At 40.0% G+C, this 5,721-nt stretch overlaps 1 protein-coding gene across 2 annotated transcripts in view; it reads right to left on the bottom strand.

Moving 5' to 3' along the window:
• LOC138022481 (protein NLRC3-like) overlaps positions 1-5,492 on the bottom strand; it is a 35,232-nt gene extending 29,740 nt beyond the window's left edge. For both annotated transcript variants that reach the window (XM_068869635.1, XM_068869636.1), the window contains exon 1: positions 5,183-5,492. The gene's annotated coding sequence lies outside the window, so the exon portion shown is untranslated. The remainder of the gene's footprint in view (positions 1-5,182) is intronic.
• Positions 5,493-5,721: the final 229 nt, after the last annotated feature.

Raw genomic sequence — 5,721 nt, 5'->3', positions numbered from 1 at the left:
CTGCACACTGGGCTTCAGCGTTTAATTTACAACACAAATTGTAAAGTATATTCTTAACGCGCTAATTGGAGGGCTTGTGATTGGTTGATTTCTGGATTATATATTCTGTTCAGCTGTTGGATATTCACTCACGCTAGTGATCCACACAGTTTAGTACGACATTGAGTACCCCACCCTCCCGCCAAGCTTACTGCAGTCATTCGTTCTGTTTCACTTGCAAGCCATAGGGATGCTATTAATGACAACGCCCGATGTTTCAAATGCGGCAAGTTCGGCCACTGGGCTAAAGATTGTTGTTCCGCCTTTTGGGCGGGAAGCACCCGTAGTCAACCATATGGATACAGTGCAGGTCCCTCATACAACAAACCAACCAGAGGATTTTCAAGCCAGCTGTCTAACAAGTACTGAAGAGGAATTTGTCCAGGTAGAAGAAATCATTGAAAACTTTGAGGTGGAAAGTGGGCAATCATTAAGCTTCAAGGGACATCTTAAGGCTAATATTGAGTTTGGAAGTTCATCGGTGCTCCCAATTTTATTATTTCCTTAATTGACAATGGTTATAGTTTACCATTTGTTAATTTACCAGAACTCGTGAAACTATGAAATAACAAGTTATCTCGGGTCCACGTTGATTTTGTAGACCTGGCTATCTATGAACTGGTCAGCTCTGGTCACGTCCGTGTAGTAAACAAACAACTTCTAGTTGTTAACCCTCTGTCTGTATCCGTTCAACAAAATGGCAAAAAGAGGTTGATTGTCAATTTGCGCCAGTGAACAAGTGTTTACTTAAGCAAAGGGTTAAGTACGAAGACTGGAAGGGTGCTCTTGGTTACTTCGCGATGGGTGCATACATGTTTTCATTCGACTTAAAAAGTGGGTATCATCACGTGGAAATTTCGGAACACCACCAGACTTTCCTTGGATTTTCCTGGCGAATACCTGATTCCATGGTTGAGACATTTTTTGTGTTTACCGTTCTCCCCTTTGGGCTTTCTTCTGCTCCCTATATTTTCACTAAGTTGCTAAAACCCTTAGAAAATACTGGAGATTGCAGAGTATTTGCATAGCTATTTTTCTAGATGACCGTTGGTGAACAATCCAGGACCAGCACGGTTGTCATATTACAGCCCAAGATGCGAAAAAGGATCTGGAAAGCGCAGTATTTGTAACTACACTGTAATGACAAGAAATCAGTGTGGGAGCCCACCCAGGTCTTAAACTGGTTAGGAATTACTTGGAATTCGGTATTAATGGGGACTTTAAAAATTGTTGACCGAAGAACAACTAAGATTCTGTATACCATCAAGCAAAGTACTGATAGCGGTTTTGTGGTTTCTGCGAGAAAATAGGCTTCATTTATTGGGTAAATTATTTCGACCGGACCAGTGGTCGGGAACATAGCTAGAATAATGACTAGACAAATTGGTGGCTCCTAAGAATTGTCTCAGGCCTTGGGATTCTATTATAACCGTTGACAATCCAGAAATTGAAAAATGGCTCAAATCATGTCGGATATGGAAAATAACTACTCAGGAAGGAACCTATCCACAATGGCAATAACTTTAGGCTTTTTAATTCAGATTTTTTTCATACAATTATCTTTTTAAGCTTTTTATCAGGATTCCCATACAAATCCTTATATTTTTGTTGGCCATGCTCACACTGAGCATGGGGTGCCTGTAGTTTGTGAGTATGGTAAGCAGCTGCTCTATCACTAATATCAAGCATTTCTTCCGTTTATGCGGAAAATATCGTAATCATGTGGAGGATGCGGATTTCAAGAAATAATGCGGACCTGCATCGCCGCATCCTATCAGATGCCATGAATAGGGAACAAAACTTGCACTATAGTACATTTCCTTCCAACATCGAACCTCTTTTTGTATTTTTGCCGCAGACCAAGGGCCATTATCGATGGTCGGATCAAGCGCGTTGTCACTTCCACTGTTTACATGTGCGACCTTATAGAGCACCTCACTGGTTTAAAAAGGTTGTCACATTTGCCCCGTCAATTCCGACCCCCTACACTTTAAACATCGTTCTAGCTGCTCAACTGTGTAGTTTTCTGGTTCTCTCTCGAGAATAGAGCCAAAAATATGGTCGACGTCGCTTAAAACCAAATAGATTGAAGCGATTACTACATGTATGCCTCATTTCCGTTGTGACTCTTACAGACTGAACTTTGCTTGTCTGCGTCACCTGGGGGTCTATAATTTCATGACGTCATTAGTGCAAAGCGCTATTTAACCCTAAGTTGTCTCATATAAAGCACCACGGCACTGTGGCACCAGCCATTCTTCTCAACTCAATTTAAACTTAAGCCGACTTGGCACCAGCCATTCTACTCAATCCACTTTTACCCACTTTCATTCACTTCGGCACTGCAGCTCGCCCAGTAAAAGTAACGCTTCTTTGTGGAGGGGTATTCTGCAATCGCTCCTTCCGCATATAACCGATCATGCCCAAATGTCGCAGGATCGTCATTCTATCAAGTATTTTCCTTTACAGTGTTTTAAAACGCTTACCAAAGGTTTACGAGGCTTTCATAGTATATCAGTCCGGCCTTGATTCCCTTTTCATCTTCTTCATAACTTAGCGAAATAAAACACTTAATTCAGAAACAAGCAGCAACTTCCTTGGGAGCAGCAAATGAAGTATCAAATGTGGTTACCAAATTTGGTAATGTTTGAATGACAGTTGCCATAGCAATGTTGAAGAATCAGTCACACGATTTTATTAAAAAGTTCCAGAACATTTTGGGGACAGCCATTCTTAGAGTTATTTTCATAGAGTTATGTCATAGAGTTAGATTTAAGTTTCCAAAATCCTGAATTCACGATTTTGGACTGCCACAATCCTGAATTCAAGATTTTGGACTGCCAAAATCCTGAATTCAAGATTTTGGAATTCAAATATTTGACTTGCAAAATCTTGAATTCAGGATTTTGGCAGTCGTTAACTCTAACTCTAAGTGATAGTTAACCTCAACCATTTTACACTATTTTTCCGTTTTAACAGTGATTGATGTCTATTTCACCCTGCACGAAGTCACTGTACGTTTTAGAAATTAAATTAAATTAAAGCTGCTTGTTTTTTTGTTGAATGCTGTTTACACTGTGACCGGAATCGCTTGTGCAGACACCGATTGACACACAAATCAATTCTTTCATCTACATTATATTCTTTAGCTCAAATAGACCTTTTCACGGTTTCTGACGCCACCTTGGTTGGGTGGCAAACATTGGTGGAGTAACTGCTGAATACCCCGCCACTCCAAAAGGGATCTTGAAAACTGATGGCTACGCCGCTATGCGGTGGTCATTACTACCCCTTCCTCTAACCTACAACCACCCTTCTTCACACGATCTCGTTAAAAAGTGTAGTTAACCGAACTGTAAAATAACAGCTAAAATTTTAAAAGAGTGCATGCTTAGGCCTCACTGAAATGAGCGCTTAGGCTTAATCAGTAAACGAGTGCTATATTCATCACACGATCTCGTTAAAAGGCGTAGTTAACCAAACTGTGAAACAAAATCTTAAATTGTGCTTAGGCCTACCTGAGCCCGCTCCTAGTCATTACAACTTGAGAAAGCCAAGGAGATTACCACTCTTTAAATGCCGAACAAAAAGGTTCAAGAACAGCTTCATAGCTAGCTCAGTTGCAAAATGGGACTAACTAAGTTTTAACAATGTGATATTTATAAATATATCTTTTTTTGTGTGTGTAAATACGTAGATATATAGATGCATCAATTTGTAAACATTGAATTTTTCAATCGTCTGATTGCCATTCAATTGTGTTAATAAAGTTATTCATTATTCATTATAAAAAAAAAACCATTCGAGATTTCTGTCCTAAAGCAGTACTACTACTGGTCTACTACAGGTCACGTACTGTTCCTGGCCTAATCTCCCAGTCACCTCTGGTAAACAATTCTTATCGCAAAAACCCTCCTTGACTTCCTTCCAGTTGTCAACTCGTTCGAAGTTTAGAAAATTCCATGCGCTGACACAGTTTTTTCAGTTTGGGTTTCTTACTAGAGTGTTGAACAATGACGAATTGATGATACTGCTCTCACAGGAAGACACCCCTGAGGATTCGAGACGGAATGGCATCAAGTTATTTGATATGCTTATAGATCTCTTAGAATTTGCAGCGGTTGACGTAAGAAAATATACCGTCCCTAAAAAGCCATCAAATAACCCGAGACAACGCAGAAAATGAAAGGTGAGTTAGCCAGCATAGCTGGCGCGATATTTTATCGCAAGTTATATTATTTAAATACTCACGAGAAGCGAGTACGATGGTTTTGGCCACAACTGGCATGAGCACTAGTAAATCGCGGCCAAAACAACGACACAACCATCGATTTACTTCCACGTGTTTAAATAATCCTGCAATAAAAATTTCCCACCAGCTACGCAGGCTAAAGGCGAGTAAGCTGTTGGTAAAACCGGATTTTGACCAACAGTAAATATAACAGATCAATAGCTGAATCAAATAACTTGAAGTCATGCGGTATTGAATCCATGGGGTTGTCTGCCCGCGCTGCCGCACGGGGGAGGAGGGGAAAGGGTGGGCAATGCCCTAAAAGGGTAGACATTTTGCCTATATTGGTATTAGAGGGGCAGTGTCACGCTATTTTAGTCAAACTTCAAAATACTAAAAGACGTCTTTCCATCAATAAAGACAAAAAAATAATAATAATGCTGTAGTTTTGTTGCCAATAACCATTGAAGTGCACTCACGCTATTCTTTGTTGTTTGCAGCCAAGGATGGAGGCATGAAACTTTGGCTTTATCAAACGGGTCGAAAAGGGTCAAATTACCACCGTGAAAGATTTGGAAAGCTGGCGTTTCGAGCGTTAGCCCTTCGTCAGAGCGAATGGAGGATTTTTGTTTAATATGAATATATGATGCAGCAGATAACCTAGTAACCTTTGTGGCTGTCTTAGTTGAAGAATCCGCCTTACAAGAAGGGTTTTCTGACCGCAATATATTTGATTTCAATGCCGTATTGAGCATAATTAATCACAGCACATTTCGAGACTGCAATTATACTTGTAATACCTAGTTTCCTTTTACTTTCTTTAATTAAGATTGCAATTAATTACGATACTTAGTTCATAGAATTAAAATGGATTTATCGTACATCACATGTCTATTCTCGATTTTGTCCTACCTGTCATGCAATTCCTTTCAGCTATTTGAACCAATATCTCATCGACTACTTGTCTCCGACCAAAAAGAACCAATGATCATTACACCTTCCCTCTACGACTCGCGGGATTTTTTCTTCCTTCCCCAGTTTCCCTTTGATCTTGTTCTACAAACAAATCCTACTTTTATCCATTCGTAATCCTATATCTTCTTCTTCGATCCAATTTTTCTCCCAATTCGGATAGTTCCAAGATTATTCTATCCGTTTTTCAAACCTTCGACATTATCAGAACTAATTCTGCACCGGGTTACAAAGCTCATATCGTCAGCCATTTCCCTCGAACCCAATGCATCTCATTCCCTACTCCAATGCCCAGACCCCCACCCCCATCTTTTGTCACGCGTGACTTGACGTATTATAAAACATCTTAGTGTAAGCTCAGTTGACGTGTGCAGAAAGTTTCAAGTCAATTCAAGGCAAGTCAGCACAAAAGTCACGAAGCAATTAATTATCATCTTGCGTAAGTACCAAGTATATTTCTTCTCCTTTACACAGTTTTT

Source organism: Montipora capricornis, chromosome 10 (genome assembly GCF_036669925.1).
Source record: "Montipora capricornis isolate CH-2021 chromosome 10, ASM3666992v2, whole genome shotgun sequence".
Classification (NCBI taxonomy): Eukaryota; Metazoa; Cnidaria; class Anthozoa; order Scleractinia; family Acroporidae; genus Montipora; species Montipora capricornis.
Note: the sequence above shows the minus strand (reverse complement) of the source record. Positions and strands in the feature narration are given on the sequence as shown.